This window comes from Gobio gobio (assembly GCF_949357685.1).
Source record: "Gobio gobio genome assembly, chromosome: 23".
Taxonomy (NCBI): domain Eukaryota; kingdom Metazoa; phylum Chordata; class Actinopteri; order Cypriniformes; family Gobionidae; genus Gobio; species Gobio gobio.
Window position 1 is genome coordinate 32,791,752 of NC_137119.1, and position 17,248 is coordinate 32,808,999.

Consider the following 17,248-nt stretch of genomic DNA (forward strand, 5'->3'; position numbering starts at 1 on the left):
CAAGTTAGTCAGAGTTCGCTAACTATAGCGTTTGCCTGACGAAGGAACCATAGCAACGGCTGCTCGAGCGCTTTCCGTTCGTTAGTGTATTATTTTTGGACTGCAGGTCCTGTCATTATTTATCATTTCGCATATCAAAAGAATAGTATGTTTTAAACGTTTTACAGTGTTTAAACGATTAACTTTATTCATTTAAAGGGGGAAGTTTACAGAAAACACGTTACAATAAGATTTTGTTTATTAAAGCAGTAGCAGTCTCTTTAAAATGAATTGGAAAAATGAAGCACAAAAAAGCACATCCATCCATATTAAAAGTAGGCTACTCCACACGTCTCCAGGGTGGTTAAAAAAGCCTTCTTAAGCGAATCGACGGGGTTTTGTAAAAAAAATAAAAATAAAATCCATATTTAAAAATAGCTTTCGCCAGACCTTCCCTATTCAATTTACGCAGAAAGTGTAATGCCTTTAATAATTCATTGGTTTGAGTAGAGCCACCTTAAATTAAACAAATTAGTTCAATCAAATTAACCTTTATGAGTATTTAGAACTTTCTTTTTTTTGAGTCAACTAAACTGACACATTTTAAGTCATCTGAATTTTTTAATTGTTTTGAGTTTTATAAACTTGTTTCTTTTAATTTAGACTAACTTAAATTTAACCAAAACTATCTCTTTCTATTTCCCAGCATGACACTCAAAATCCATTTCAAACTTGTTTCATGTTCCCAAGCATGGCAGAAGATTCAGCAATACTTTGAGCTGAAATTTGAGGCCTATTTGTTCACCTCATCTGCAGTTTTTTACATTCAGTAAAGAAAAAGAGCGAGATAGAATGAGTGTTGGCTGAAGAGAGCTTTCTCCAGATAAGCAGTAGGCTATGAAACAGGATGATGCATTGTCATGGATATCCTGTTTCTGTCTCTCTGCTCCTGTCATGATGAACTCATAGAAGTCTATATCAATACTGCCAGGCAGCTAAGACTGTGCGTTTTCACTTCAGCGTTGGAAAATCATGAAATTAAAATGCATGGTCACGCTTTGGCACTCAAGTCAACTGTTTGTATAGAACTATAATCAAATCTACAGTACGGTAAATTTCTAATATTGGTTTTTGAGCTTGCAGAAATAACATTTCCAGCAATGACTGCGTGCTCTGTTAAAGTCACCATGAAATCAAAAAGGAAAAAAAAAATGAATCCTTTTTTTTATGGAATATTGCAGTATTTATTATAAATTATTATTATTATTTTTTTAATTCATGCTTTCATAATCTTAAATCAAAAAACTTTCTTGCAGCGACATCTCATCTCTTCTCTGATTACGCGTTTACTGGTGTGAGGGTGGGACAACCTGTCAATCACATGAGATCGACCAATAGCAAACCTTAACCATCCGATCAATTCACAACAGACCAAATCAAGTCCCGTCCAATTTTTTTTTTTTTTTTTTTCAAGGAAGTCTTTTCACTGCACTGTACACTCTAATGCTCAAAATAATTCATTGGTTTGAGTAGAGCCAACTTAAATTAAACAAATTAGTTCAATCAAATTAACTTTTTTGAGTATTTAGAACTTTCTTTTTTTTGAGTAAACTAAACTGACACATTTTAAGTCATCTGAATTTTTTCATTGTTTTGAGTTTTATTAACTTGTTTCTTTTAATTTAGACTTACTTAAATTTAACCAAAACTGGGCTGGGATTTCTATTTCCCAGCATGCTTTGCCATGACACTCAAAAGGGACAGTAAATACCAACATTAAGTGTTATATTATGGGGTTTCTTGTGCAAGATTAACAGTTTAGTGTAGTAAAACTAGTTTAGTTTTTGTAGGGTTACCATCATGGTGACAAATGGAGCATGAGCTTATTTGAGATATATGCTAAATTTATTATATCGCTGTCCTCGTTTAGAAAGTGCTATGCTATGCTAATGCTACCAAAGCATTCTGTAACCAATTAGCAATGTGGCATTTATTGAATTAGCTAAAGCTAGTCAAGTTTCCACTAGTAAAAAAGTTTTAAGTTTTTGTATGAATTAGTGTACGTATGAATTAGTGTACTCCAATATTTCAAGTTCAGACCAAATAAAATGTATGATTACACAATAAAAATCAATTCTCAATTTTTTGGAGTTTTGCCAACTTATTCGGGTTTACAGTGTGGGATATACGTCACAATAGGGAAGAAAAGACTATCATAACTTCCATTTAATGATTTAAATATGTATTTTCATGTCCAGCAGGCACCAGCTAAGATGTTTACATGTTTTAAAAGGCCTCAGTGAGTGAGACGGTGGACCAGGGGGTCTTGAGCGTGCCGTGACAGTAAATTAAACCATCTGTCTGTCATAAGGTGTGTTAGCAGCCTAATAAGCTCTGTGTGGAATTCTTTATTTATTTTCCTTCTGTTTTAGGGTTGACTGAGGGGAGCTCAGCTGGTCTGATGCAGGATGCTACAGCGTACCAGATTTCCTGAACCCACGCTGCTTCACTCATCACCCAGGTTGTGTTTCTATCCCATTTAACACCGGTTTAGAAGGGCTGGACGTCTCCATCAATCACATATCAATCCCTAGAGAGACTATCAGACGGAGTAATAGCGCGCATCAGCCTTACTGTGACCGTTTCCACATGGTGGGAGGGGTTTATCTGTAAAGCAATGCTTTGTGATTGGCTGGGGAAGAGAAAGAGGAAGCTTGACAATGTGGGCCAGCGCAGGAAGGAAGTGGAGAATGCAGGATGTTTGGAGCCAATGTCTATCTCTGTTTCCCTCCACAATTTTAGAGACTTGGCACATGGCAGATAGCCCCCTCTGAGCTGACAGATGATCAAAGCGTTACACACTTGCCAAATGCTCAGAGAGACTAGCGCTCTGCCACATTGCTGCCATTCCAATAACTGCCATACTCTTCATGACCTGCATTGTGTTGGTAATTTATAGTCAGGCGCGGTGTGCTAATGACACTGCGTCTGGTGACAATATACCTGATGACCCTGTTGGGCTCTCTGCACAAGCATCGTGATTATATTTCACAAGCAAAGATCAAGGTTGTGTTCGAAATTTAATATGAACTGAGATTACACAGTCAAACAACTAATGTTAAAAATACATCCCGGGTTCAATATAATTTAAAGGGGTAGTCCGCCCAAAAAATGAAAATTCTGGTCATCATTTACTGACCCTCATGTCGTTCCAAACCTGTATGCATTTCTTTCTTCTGCTGAACACACACACACACACACACACACACACACACACACACACACACACACACACACACACAAAAGGTATTTTGAAGAACCAAACTATTTTTGTTCACACTGACTTCCATTGTACTTTTGTCCATACAATGGAAGTCAATGGAAAACAAAACTTTTTAGTTGCAACATTCTTCAAAATATCTTCTTTTGTCTTCAACAGAAGAAAGTCACCTAAAGGTTCGGAACAACATGTGTTTAACTCTTTCCCAGACATTAACGGAAATTCACGGCTTTCCGTGTTTTCACTGTAATATGGTGGGGGTGCTATTACGCATCTTCAGAAAGAGTACTGATTCAAAACACAGGCGAAGAAGAAGCAGAAACAAGCGATAGCACATTCAAGTAGATGTAAAATAACATGATCATCAACATTAAACAGCCTATATGAAACTGCCTAACGTTACTGAATGAAATGTCGACCCAGGATAAGCATTAGGGGTGTCGATGGACTTGATTTACTCACAGTAAAAAACATTTTTTAAAGTAAGTTACCTGGTTGCCTTAAAATTTTGAGTTCATTGAAATTAAAAATTTTAGTTAATACAATGAACATTTTTGAGAATCAACACCACCCTTTATTCAAATATTATTCAAAGATTTTGTAAGCATATTGCGTAATTGTGTTTTATAATAATGCAGTGAAAAATGCCAAATTGTGCTATTTTCATGATTTATCACAAGAAAATGTTTTATTTATGTGCTTCAGATACAATAATATTTTGAGTTTATATTTATTAAACCAATTTCCTTCATTGTATTAACTCAAATTTTTAATTTCAATTAACTCAAAATTTTAAGGCAACCAGGTTACTTACTTTTTTAAGTTAAACCAACAATATTTTTTTACAGTGCTCCATCTATTTTTTGATCATCATTCTGAATCCGATCCAGACGTAGTTTTTGATAAAAACGCAATTTTGCTCAAAATATTGCTTTTTTACTGAAACTTACCAATATTCAAGTGTTGATAAAAGGGCGTTTCTTCAACTAGGGGCACTTTTAACCATGTGAAGTTGAATTAAAAAAATAACTTCGAAAGTTCAAAAGTCACGTATCAGTCTCATACGTTTAAATAATTTGTCTAGTTTTAAGGTCTGTAAGAGGACAAACTTAGATTACAAGAGAAAAATTATTACACAAATCTACTCTGGCAATCCATATTAAATGTAATTTCCACCACATGCTGTAATTTCAATCACAGAGGGCAGTGTGGTGGAAATGACATTTCTGTATTTTTTTGTGAAAAAATGGAAGATAGCTTCACTGATTAGCTTTGAATTAATACTTAGCAAAATACTCTTATTTAACTTAAAATGTTTAGCTTTTTAAAAACACCCTTGAAGGTACAGCATGATTGGAAATGACGTAGAATAAATATATTAACTGTTCAGGCAATATTTAGCTTGATTTTTCTTCATTTGTTGTCAATGAAAATTTTAATTCCCTCCATGTCCAACATGTACTCTGAATTTGTCCAAAATGATATGTATTTTTAAAAATATGACAAAAGAACATAAAAGTGCCCATAGTCGGGTCTGTTGTTTCTTTTGATATATTACATATTCAGATATTCATACACCAAAACATTCTGTGGGCCATGAAACCTTTAAAATATAAAAATATAAAAAATGCTGGTGGTCGCTTGCAGTTTGCGGGAAAAGAGTTCAATAAACATTTAAACAACAGTATAAATGATGATTTAAACTGCTGTACAACTTATATTATACAAAAGTTTTAACATAAATATTAAAGTTTATAAAATGATGAGCTTCACATTTAGGCTTTTATCAAGTCTAATAGTACCGGTACAGTTAATATTTCAATTATACACACAATTTAACAGCAAATAGTCTGAGAAAAAAAGTAATGGTCCTTTACTAATATCGAGATGAAATAATGTGAGTTAAAACCATTTGTAGAAGTATTGATCCATGTGCACAGAGTCCACTGCAGAAATCAATAACCCAGAGACCCCAGGAGGAACAGAGCCAGAAATCTGATAGGGTTTCTCGGGCATAGAGCTGTCAGCTGTGCAAGGACAGGGGCAAAGCACCGGATGATCAACAAAGAGGAACATATAATAGAGACAGCTAAAGTCACAAGGGTCACAGGTCTGTAATTGTGAGCCACAAGGCAAGTAATAAGTAATAAAAGAGCTAACCTGAACACACCGTTCAAAAGTTTGGGATTTAAAAAAAAATGTTTTTGAAAGACGTCTCTCATGCTCACCAAGGCTGCATTCAAGTTATCAAAAATACAGTAAAACAGTAATGTTGCAAAAAATACTATTATCATTTCAAATAATTGTATTCTATTTTAATATATATATATATATATATATATATATATATATATATATATATATATATATATATATATATATATATATATATATATATATATATATATATATATATATATATATATATATATATATATATATATATATATATATATATATATATAGACATGATCCAAATAAATATTCTAATATGCTGATTTGCAGCTCAAGAAATATTTCTTATAATTATCAATGTTGAAAACATTAAAAAAAATTACTTTTTTTTTCGGGATTCTTTGATGTATAGAAAATTCAAAGTACAGTCTTTATTTCAAATAGAAATATTTTGTAATATTATAAATGTCTTTTTTACATCATCTTTGCTCAAAAGCATAGAGTAAAGCATTTTTTTTTTACTTAAGAACAAAAGTGTAGTTATATAATGAGTGTGTATTATAGGCCAATACATTATATGTCAAATTAATGTATAGTAATTAATTAATGTACAGTTAATTGGTGAAAATGTAAAAATACTGTCCATAATTGTTGGGTGACCTCCACAATTTTGGGTGTCAGGCAAAAAAAACTACTTTCTTAGAAGTGCTCCCTCTATTGGCTGATTAATATACATTCACATGGACTGAATCTACTATTTGGCTTAACCTTGTCTAAAATCATATACTTGTTCTGTCCTTCCACTAGAAGATATAGTCCCGACGACAAGTAAACTATGATTGATACCGATAGGAAATAACCATTCATAAGTTACAATAAATGCAAATCATGCTATAAAAGACTACTGGGTCTCTGCTTGGGTGTGAACTTTTTTAGGGGGGTGTGGATAACGTGACACACCAGCATGTTTAATAACAAAATTACAGGACAACAAATGAAACAGTCAAAGAGAGAAAAAGTGAGACGGGGGAGGCAGTGTGAGAGACCGCAGCGAGGTACAATTTTAATATGCATTCAAATACAGTAAGACAACTTTTTTAAATTTGTGCTCATGAATCATATGTGTGCTCTGAAAGCATATGCATCTGATGAATCAGGTTATGAGAGTCTGTTTTTGGTCTTGGTGTCGCAGATGGCCCGCACCCTGGAGGACAGGCTAACTGGTGCCATCAGTGGCAAGGCTGGGGAAAAAAATTCCTCTTCAAAAAGACTAGCTTGTATTAAAGGTAAAAGTGTTTCAATCAAGTATTAGTATTTTATTTTTCTGTTTTTCCTTAAAATGTTCTATTTGTTTGTTACTTAAATTTTGATGGTTTAAATATAACATTTAAAGGTGGAAAAATATATTTTCAGTTTCGTTTTCACTCAGTTTGATCATTGTATGTGTTCCCTGGATAGTTTCCTTGGCTATTAATTAGTTCCCACACCTGTTTCTGTTCTACTCATATCTCCCTGCTTAATATAACCTTTTATATATATATATATATATATATATATATATATATATATATATATATATATATATATATATATATATATATATATATATATATATATTAGTCCCGTCAAACGATTTTAAAAGATTACATCCAAAATAAAAGTTTGTGTTTATATAATATGTGTATGTATAACAAAAAATATATACATGTATGTGTGTGTATTTAAATATACATAATAATCATACACAGTACACACACTTACAAAGTATTTTGCCAAAAGTATTGGGACACCCCTCCAAATCATTGAATTCAGGTGTTCCAATCACTTCCATGGCCAAAGGTGTATAAAATCAAGCACTAGGCATGCAGACGCTTCTACAAACATTTGTGAAAGAATGGGTCACTCTCATGAGCTCAGTGAATTCAAGAGAATTCAGTGAATAAGTCCATTCGTGAAATTTCTTCACTACTAAATATTCCACGGTCAACTTTTAGTGGTATTATAACAAAGTGGAAACAGAACAACAGCAACTCAGCCACAAAGTGGTAGGTCACCTAAAATCACTGAGCGGGGTCAGCACATGCTGAGGCTCACAGTGCGCAGAAGTCACCAACTTAAGTCAATAGCTACAGACCTCCAAACTTTGTGTGGCCTTCAGATTAGCTCAAGAACAGTGTGTAGAGAGCTTCATGGAATGGATTTCCATGTCCGAGCAGCTGCATCCAAGCCTTACATCACCAAGTGCAATGCAAAGCGTTGGATGCAGTGGTGAAACTCTAGAGCAGTGGAGACGTGTTCTCTGGAGTGACCAATCACACTTTTCTGTCTGGCAATCCGATAGATGAGTCTGTGTTTGCCGGTTGCCAGAAGAACAGTATTTGCCTGACTGCATTGTGGCAAGTGTAAAGTTTGGTGGAGGGGGGATTATGGTGTGGTTGTGTGTCAGGGGTTGGTCTTGGCCCCTTTGTTCCAGTGAAAGGAACTATTAATGTTCCAACATGACAGCGCACCAGTGCACAAGGCAAGGTCCATAAAGACATGGATGAGCGAGTTTGGTGTGGAGGAACTTGATTAAGAATGGGATGTCATTAAAGTTCATGTGCATGTAAAGGTAGGCGTCAAAAAACATTTGGCAATATAGTGTATATTATGTAAACACTCACAAACTTTTATTTTTGATGCGATTAATTGCATCTCTTTCCACAATATTCAAATGTTGTCTTCCTTGATCAATTTAAATGGTAAATGGACTGCATTTATTTAGCAATTTTGCATTTATGATCAATTTAGTTCTATTACTCATTAAAAATACTAACAGTTTTGAGTTTCTGTTTACTGAAGATCACACTCCCAAATGAAAGGCCATAACGAAATGGAAGTCTAAAAGCTTTCATAAGTAACATGGAATGACAATACATTAATGTTTGGCCTTTGTATGTGTACCAAAATAATATAAGGCTAATTATGTCCTCAAATATAAGGATACCATCTACAGGATATAATGTGGATTGTCACTAAACTGGCTATGGTACAAGGAAGGCAGGAGACACTGGATAGTATGAACTCTTGCTGCAGCCAGGTATCTTCAGCATTCAGGTGCCTGCTCTTCTTGCACCGACAGGAAATCATTAACTAAATGTAAATTATAAACAGTAAAACTTTTTTTTTTTGGTATCAGATGCAAACTGCATTGTAACTCATTTTCTTCAGGGCCTTAAGGCACTTCATTTAGAGAGGTATTGATGCCAGTGCTCTGGACTGTGTGTTATTGGCCATAACAGGAAGAACCCACAAAATTTGAAGCTATGACTGGTAAATGTCCTTATTTGCACATACGTTCTTAAAAATAAAGGTTCTTTGTTGCTATGGTTCCATGAAGAACCTTTAACATCCATGGAACATTTCCATTACAAAAAAAGGTTTTTCTTATAGTAGAAAAAAGGTTCTTTAGATTATTAAAATGTTCTTCACACTCAAAACAAGGTTTTTTTTACGGCATCATTACGAAAACCCCCTTTTGTAACCTTACTTTTAAAAGGAAATGTATAAATGATGAGTTAAATTATGTGTAAAATATGAAGTCAAACAAACAGATGTGCTGAAATGTGTAACAGCTTGTCTGGCATATGTTAGCATAGTTTGTTTAAGAGAAAAATACCTCAGGAGACACATAACCAGTGTCCAATCAACCCTTTGTTTGTTCATACTCATTTTCTGAACCAGGAAAAGAAGACGTTAGCCAAGACTCTCCAGGACCTGCTGTGTCCTCGAACACATGAGGTGGGCCGCAGTACCAACGAGATTTCACCAAGTAACTTGTTCCTGGATCAACATCTTTGTTGTTCCTGGAAAAAAATACAAATCAACCAATCAGATTTGAGGTCAAGTTTACAGTTTATGTCAAGTTTAGGCTTACAACCAGGGTTATGCTGCCTTCACGTGCTATCGGAAATTTGATGATTCCGACTTCTGAAGTCGTGATCACGAGCGCATTGCATTCAAGATTCAAAATGTGAGGGCGTTCATGTGCAATGTTTACCTAGGAAACTCGTATTTACGATAATTCCGAGAGCACGTGAAGGCAGCATTAAATGCTTCTATATCAGTGTTATTCACGTATTATTTCCCTCTGATTTTAGGGATAAGCTGTGGGTAGGGTTAGGACAACATTTTCATACAAGAATTTTGATCCAGGAACATTTCTTACTTGGCAAAATCATGGTGACCGCCAACTCCCTGTCACCACAATAAGAGCCTCCCGCTCTGCCCTGGTCCACCTGGCTCCCTCTCAGTGCAGCCAGCTCGGCTCTAGGGAGGATCCCTCACCTGTAATCCTCTGTTAACCGCTCTGAAAAAGAGAGAAACACAATGACACTTGTTTATGTGTAAAACCTGCTGAAATGAAGGGTTGGGGTGCAGGAGCCAAAATAAAAGAGGGTTCTAAATGAGGGGAACCAGTTCACACAATTTTGAAAGGGATTTACAGTTTAGACCTATAGTCTTGCATAGCCAGATCTTCAGGAAAAGGTCTCGATTCTTTAGCAGTTTTAATTGGCCAAGGACCGCCCAGAGGCCATCTGACTACTGACCTGTAAAGAAACCAAATCACAGTTTGTTTTGTTCGGCATCATGTTTAGGGGTATGAACATGTAAAGTCGATGTCTCTATACAAAAAATGGGCCAAGCCAAACATGGTAAAATATTTAGAGTCTTTTAATAGTCAGACCTCCTGTGGTTAAAATAAGTCAACACCATTGCTGAGTATCTTCTCTTTAAAACTACAGTGAACCAAAGACAGTCTCATAAACGCAGTTTATTTGATTTTTGTACCGGCGGCTTTAGCATATCATTAAATATGACCGCTCTGAAGCAGGGGAGTCTCAAGAGAAGCCAGGTTATCCCGTATATTTTTCTGTTGATATGAAAAATCGTGTACATTTACAATATAGCTGGTGAATTATGTATATGATGTATATTACAATGTTATAATGAACTATATGCCTTTCTCCACTGAAGTTCTAAGTTGTTCAAAGCGTTTCTAAGGATACTGACTGATACTGAAAGCAGACTGAGATGGCAAACGGGAACATGGTTTGTGTAACATTAGCAACACTAGCTGTTTGATAACATTCAGCCTACATTTATGCATTTGGCAGACGCTTTTGTCCAAAGCGACTTACAGGGATAATTGTCCTGATTTATTACACTCTATCAAATGTCTATTTCTGATTTCATGACCTATCGTAGTTTAAACTGTCTCTCCACAGTTTTGTATGGAACCTAAAAGATCACCAACGTTGTGTTTTGCACCATTGCTTTGTCAAAGCATCGGTCAATCAAAAAGAAACTCAAAATAATTATTCAGTTATTTGTAATATACAATGTCATTGTAAAAAAAAAAAAAAAGAAAAGTTGTTTCAATGTAACTAGTAGTCTAGCAAAGCCAGACCTTTAGATTGACGGCAGAAGGTCTGGACTCCATCACAGCTTTCATTGGTCACGGACCGCCCAAGAGGACATTTGACTGACATGTGACATCTAACGCAACCAATCGCAGTTTGTTTTGTTCCGCGTCATCGTGAAAATGTAAAGTCGATGTCCCTGCAATAACAGACCAGCGTGCATCTATAAATTATTAATTCAAGAACATTGTGCAATGGAGCCGGGAACTTCACATACTTTTGAAAATCCAGCGTTTAGTTGATCCTGGTAAGCGCTAATTGTCACAGTTTTAAACATTTGTTCTTCTTCCACGAGGGAGTTTGGCGTCACAGCCATAGACTGTAAAAAAATTATGGACGTAGGCTGCGTTTGAAATTGAATACTTCTCTAATATATAGTATGCGAAAAACAGTTCGCGAACAGAGTAGTAGCTATGTCCGCATTCATAGTATTCGAAAAACAGTAGGCGAACAGAGTAGTAGCGATGTCCGCATTCATAGTATTCGAAAAACAGTAGGCGAACAGAGTAGTAGCTATGTCCGCATTCATAGTATTCGAAAAACAGTAGGCGAACAGAGTAGTAGCTATGTCCGCATTCATAGTATTCGAAAAACAGTAGGCGAACAGAGTAGTAGCTATGTCCGCATTCATAGTATTCGAAAAACAGTAGGCGAACAGAGTAGTAGCTATGTCCGCATTCATAGTATTTGAAAAACAGTAGGCGAACAGAGTAGTAGCTATGTCCGCATTCATAGTATTTGAAAAACAGTAGGCGAAAAGAGTAGTAGCTATGTCCGCATTCATAGTATTCGAAAAACAGTAGGCGAACAGAGTAGTAGCTATGTCCGCATTCATAGTATTCGAAAAACAGTAGGCGAACAGTACCCGGATGAAAAAAATAAGGAGACCACTTAAGATTTGATATTTATAAAAAAAAAATTATCTTTCTCTCTCTCTCTCTATAATATATTTGTGTATTGTATCTGACCTCGGTGTGTGTGTGTGTTTCATTCATGTTTATTCATTGATTCATTCATGGTAATATCACAAGCAAATAAATTACTTTTTCCCTTACTAAAAATCAACATCTGTCATTGTTCACAGCTCTGTTTTTTTTTTTTTTTTTTTTCTGAGGTAAAATTCACTAGCTAAATAAATGATGATACTTACGTTGTTTACGAAATTACATAAAAGTTCTCGACGAATGCGTGATCTGCGAACAGCTGACCGACGCCTCCTCTGAACAGTCATTTCGAAAGACATTAAAACACAGACGAAAGCGGCAAAAAGACCCAAAAACATTGCTGAAGTTGGCGCAGTGGAATGGGCTCTTTAAATTTCTGCGCTGTTGTGACAGCGTATGTCATGTGACAATACCAAAATGGCAGATGTAGTACGTTCGGATTCCATTCATACCCTTATTCATACTATATAACGTACTTTTTTAACCGTCGCGTAGTACGTTCTAATTTAAATGTAGTACCTACTCACATTGTAAGCAATTTCGGTCACAGCATTTGTTTCCATGCGAACCGTTAAAGAACGCAACAAACATGTCTTGCGGACATCCTGTAGAATTCAACCAATCAGATGACGACTTGAAAATTTCTGAAGTGTTTCCAGATAAGTGTGCCATATACGTCAGACGTTCAGGCAACGGTCCGTGGGCGTGACGCCTGAGACTATGTAACTAGCTACTTTTTGATAGTAACTTGTAGTGTAGCTAACAACTTTTTCTGAAGGGTAGCTTGACTGTGGCTGCGTACGAAATCGCGTACTAAGTGAGTAGGTACTACATTTGAATTTGAACGAACTTCGCGACCGTTAAAAAAGTACGTTCTATATAGTATGAATGAACATAATATGAATGTAATCCAGACGCACTACATCTGCCATGTTGTCATGATCATGTGACCTACCAACGTCAGTTGCGTCCCATCACCCCCATTCATAAATCGTCTCCCGTGGCCTCATGGGAGCAAAGTGTCCATCGTATGCGCACTTCAGAATCTCGCCTGAAGTAGTAGGTCATCCAGGTACTTTTCGCCTAATGTTTTTTGAATACTATGAATTCGGACATACTACTCTGCCGGCGTACTGTTTTTCGCATACTATATAGTAGAGAAGTATTTGATTTCGGACGCAGCTTATTTCTTAACTACTTTAGTAGCTTGTCAAACTACAGTTTCTTCCCCAAAACTTCCCCACTTTAATCAATGTGGGAGTAGCTTTCCCAACATTGATTAAATATTATGTCAGTTTTAAATATTCAGGATTGGATCGGGGTCATTAGTGATCCTTTTTTATGTGCCTCCCTTATTTCAAATTCAGGTTAAATGTCCAATTTAGTTTGATTTAGATAGTACTGCAAGGAATCCAGGAGGAGCAGAACATTTGGCTACCCCTTATTGCTCAAGTTGGCAAGAAAATTGTGAATCAGCAGACAGCTTAATAGTATCTGTAAAGCCTCAGCAAGGTCTGGCCAAATTGACTTTCCATGTAGCAACATTAGTAGCTTGAGGGCTGAATATTGCATTGGTGCTCTTGTTTTATGTTAAAGTATTTAAAACGTCAACTATATGGAACTGTTGACAGGAGATGCGTTTTAAAGTTTGTGGGATGGAACTTGATTTGTTTCATTTTATCAACAGATATTAAAAATAAGTAGATAAAATGAAACGCTTAAAGATGGAATGATTTTGTACCACTGTAAAGCCACACGTTTTCTATTTTTAAGCAGTCAATCGTGTTTTCTCTGAAAATGGGCAGCGAGTTTAGCGATGTGAATTTAAATAACTTCACCTAAGCGAGAGGATATGAAGAGATAACATCATAGGAAAGGAACAGAAACTTATTTTGTGCAAGAGGAAGTTTCAACATTCATCTCACTTGGGCACATACTGTAGTTGTCATGGCGAAAAACAACCATGTAATGATTTACAGTTTGATGGAAAACAAAATAAATGCAAAATGGGGTCAGCTTTGCAGTCTAAATTGATCTCCATTTTGAATGTAGATGCTAGTATCAGGAGATGGTCTCTTTAAGTAAGAATGAAACCAGATCTTTGAAATCTCAGAGTGGGAGAAAGTTGTGCTGCTCATGTCTACATATATCAGCAGTAATGGGAAGACACACCTAATGCTACAGACATTACATCAGAACAAACGGCTCTCGCGAAACCACAGACACACAGAGAGACTCATGCTGTAGCTATGCTGTAGTGAGTCTAAAACATGTACTGGTTTTCAGTAAATGATTCAGCAAAAAACTTAAATAAACTAAACACATTATGTAATTTAACGAAGATAAACGATAGTTCACCCTAAAAGTATCATTTCCATTCCAAACATGCATGATTTGCTTTCTTCTGTCAAACACAAAACAGATGTTAGACAGGATGTTCACGCAGTCGAATTGCATACATTGAAAGTCAATGGAGATCAAAAACCATCATAAAATTATCATAAAAATGACCTCACATGATGTATGCACTAATATCTCACCGTGCACTGTCATTGTATGAAAAAAAGCAAGCAATTATAGAACTTTGAAACAGTAAATTAATTAAAATTTTAGGGGTGAACTATTCCTTTAAAGGTGTTATGAATTGGCTTTTTTTTTAATTTGTATACTGTTGTCTGAGGTCAACTTATGACGTCCACGTGGTTTTTACATTCAAAAACATCATAATGAATAAGTAATAGGCTATTTTCTGACTTGGTTTTGATGCTCTTTGAAAAACGCTCTGTTTTGATGGGTGTGCCGCACCGAAGACTTGTAACGATACACTCATGTCACGATTCGATATGAATCGCGATACTGAACTCACGATACGATATGTATCCCGATATTTTAAGCCAAAATAAAGGTTTTTTTTATTTTTACTTTTTTATTATTATTAAAATAATATTATTAGTGTATTATTATCAGGACCCACAAATATTCCCACATTGCATACATTATATTCAACATTATATATAGTTGTTCAATGTAGTAATGTCACATAAACTTATTTTTTTTCCCCTCACGCATTACTTGCGCTTTCAATGCAGGCAGCATTCTCTCCCAGTGCTCGCTATGTCCCGCCTCTCCCGCTATTAATGCACTATACACATAAGAATGAACCATCTAAAATGCCTTGAATAATCATACTACTGAAACTAAATGTGATCTGGGGCCTTATTTATAAACGTTGCGTACGCACAAAAGAAGGCGTACGCCGCTCTCTACGCAATAATTGGTATTTATAAAAAGCAAACTTGACGGGAAAATGTGCGGTCCTTCACGCAAGCTCTGACCCAGGCGTGCGCACAAAAACGGGTGAAATGAGAAATGGCGACACCGTCGGCAGATGGAAGAAACACGTGAAAGTGTGTGAAACTGTAGACCGTTGTGTAAAAGAAATGGCTATGCCTCTCATAAATAACATTAAGACTTCACAAAGCAAGTCTTACAATGAACAGCCTACACGAACACCCGTTTGATCGATCTGCAGTGTAAAACACAAAATCAAACGAAAATTACAACAGAAATGCAAATTAACAAATATTTGCAAAAAGAAAAGTGAAATATGTTCCGCAATAATGCATGTTATGCATTGCAATTCATCCTCATAAATATGGTAAACAACGAAATAGCTAATGTACAAAACTGATATTCTCGTCAAGTGTCTGTCTGGCGGAGCAGATAGATGCAATTAGATAGATAGATAATTAGGGAGATATATAGATAAATAGATAGATGTATTAATTGTCCACTGGGGAAAGTTGTTTTCATAGTAAAATTTCTTCATCAGCTACGTTCATGGTATTCATGCATATGCCTTAAGTTTTATTTTTGATAAAATGACGTATGTCTCAACCATTCAGAAAGCTGCAAGACATTACATTTGCACGGAACTATTTCCCATTTCCACGTAGATTATAACCGACATCTGTAGCTTGTCAGATTCAATTAAATGGATGGAAATAAAATGCCCATCTCAATGCGTAATGACGCACAATGGCTGATCTTGTGCTCTAGAAGATGTGGCGAATGGAAGGATTCGGAGTGAACGCATCTTCAGACAGCAAGAAGACTTGCTGGCAAATGAGGACACACTCTGGCGATGGAGCGCTAGACGCTTTTTTGCCTCGACTTTGATGTCCGACCATTTCTTTTTTATTTCGGCGATAGTCCGAGGTTGTGAGGCTACAGCATTTACGGCGTCTGCAACCTTTTGCCACTCAAGTGTCTTTTTGGCATTAGTAATGCCCACACTGTGCCCTCCAAACAACACTTTTCTTCTCTTTTCAACCTCGCCAACGATAACTTCTACCTCACATTGAGTGAAGTTACGTTTTTTTTTAATTTCCTCTCCATGTTTGCCATGATTTCGCAACCTATGAATATTAACTTGTGGGCGTTTCACGGACTATTTATGGGCAACTATGGGCGTGACATGAAGCCGCAAAAGCTGCGCTACATTTAGAATTGATTGTGATTTATTAAGGGAAAACTGCGTAGGATGTGCGTGCGCACGGTTTTATAAATCCGAATATCCCCTGGTGATTTAAATGTTTGCGCTTTCACTAATGAGTGCTGCTTTAAATGATTGCGCTCTCACTCTGAAGAGTGCCGTTCCAGCGCGTGCGCTTCAGATGATCAATGCAGTCACAGTTCTAATCGCAAGAAAACATGTCAAAATGACTATTCTCAAACTGTCAATGTTTAGCTCATCCAAGAATTTTGCATTTACTCACTCTCATGCTGTTTTCGCGCGTCACGCAACCATTTGAACGTCCGTGTGTTTACTCCAGTATCCACGTAAATCTGTTCATCATATAATGCCATCGTGTCTCTTCGGAAGACTTGAATTTGGATTAAACACTCGATTAGTTCTTTTACAATGCCTTTATGACATTTATTGGATCTTTTCAGTTTGAGAGGAATGACTTTAAATGGAGGGACAAATCCCCCCGGTTTCATAAAGAATATCTTAATTTTTTTTTAGAAGTGAACGAAAAACGACATGATGGTGAGTGCATGCTGACAGAGTTTACATTTGTGGTAACCTACATTTGTAAATTTGTGTTTGGGTGAATCATACCTTATAAATAGGCCTACTACAGCAATTTGAGCCTTGGATAAAACAACTCTATATCGCGAATCATATCGTTTCCATCAAGGATACGTCACATTTTTATATCGCGATATATCGTTTAACGATAAATCGTTACACCCCTACTTGGAAGTAAACACCCACAGCTAGGATTGGATAAGATTTGCGTATTTAATGAGCTTCAGCTCCCCTCAGTACATGTGGAAATTGTTTTGAAAGCATCTGAAGAAACGCTCACAGGACTCGCAAAATATCTTTATCAAACAAACAA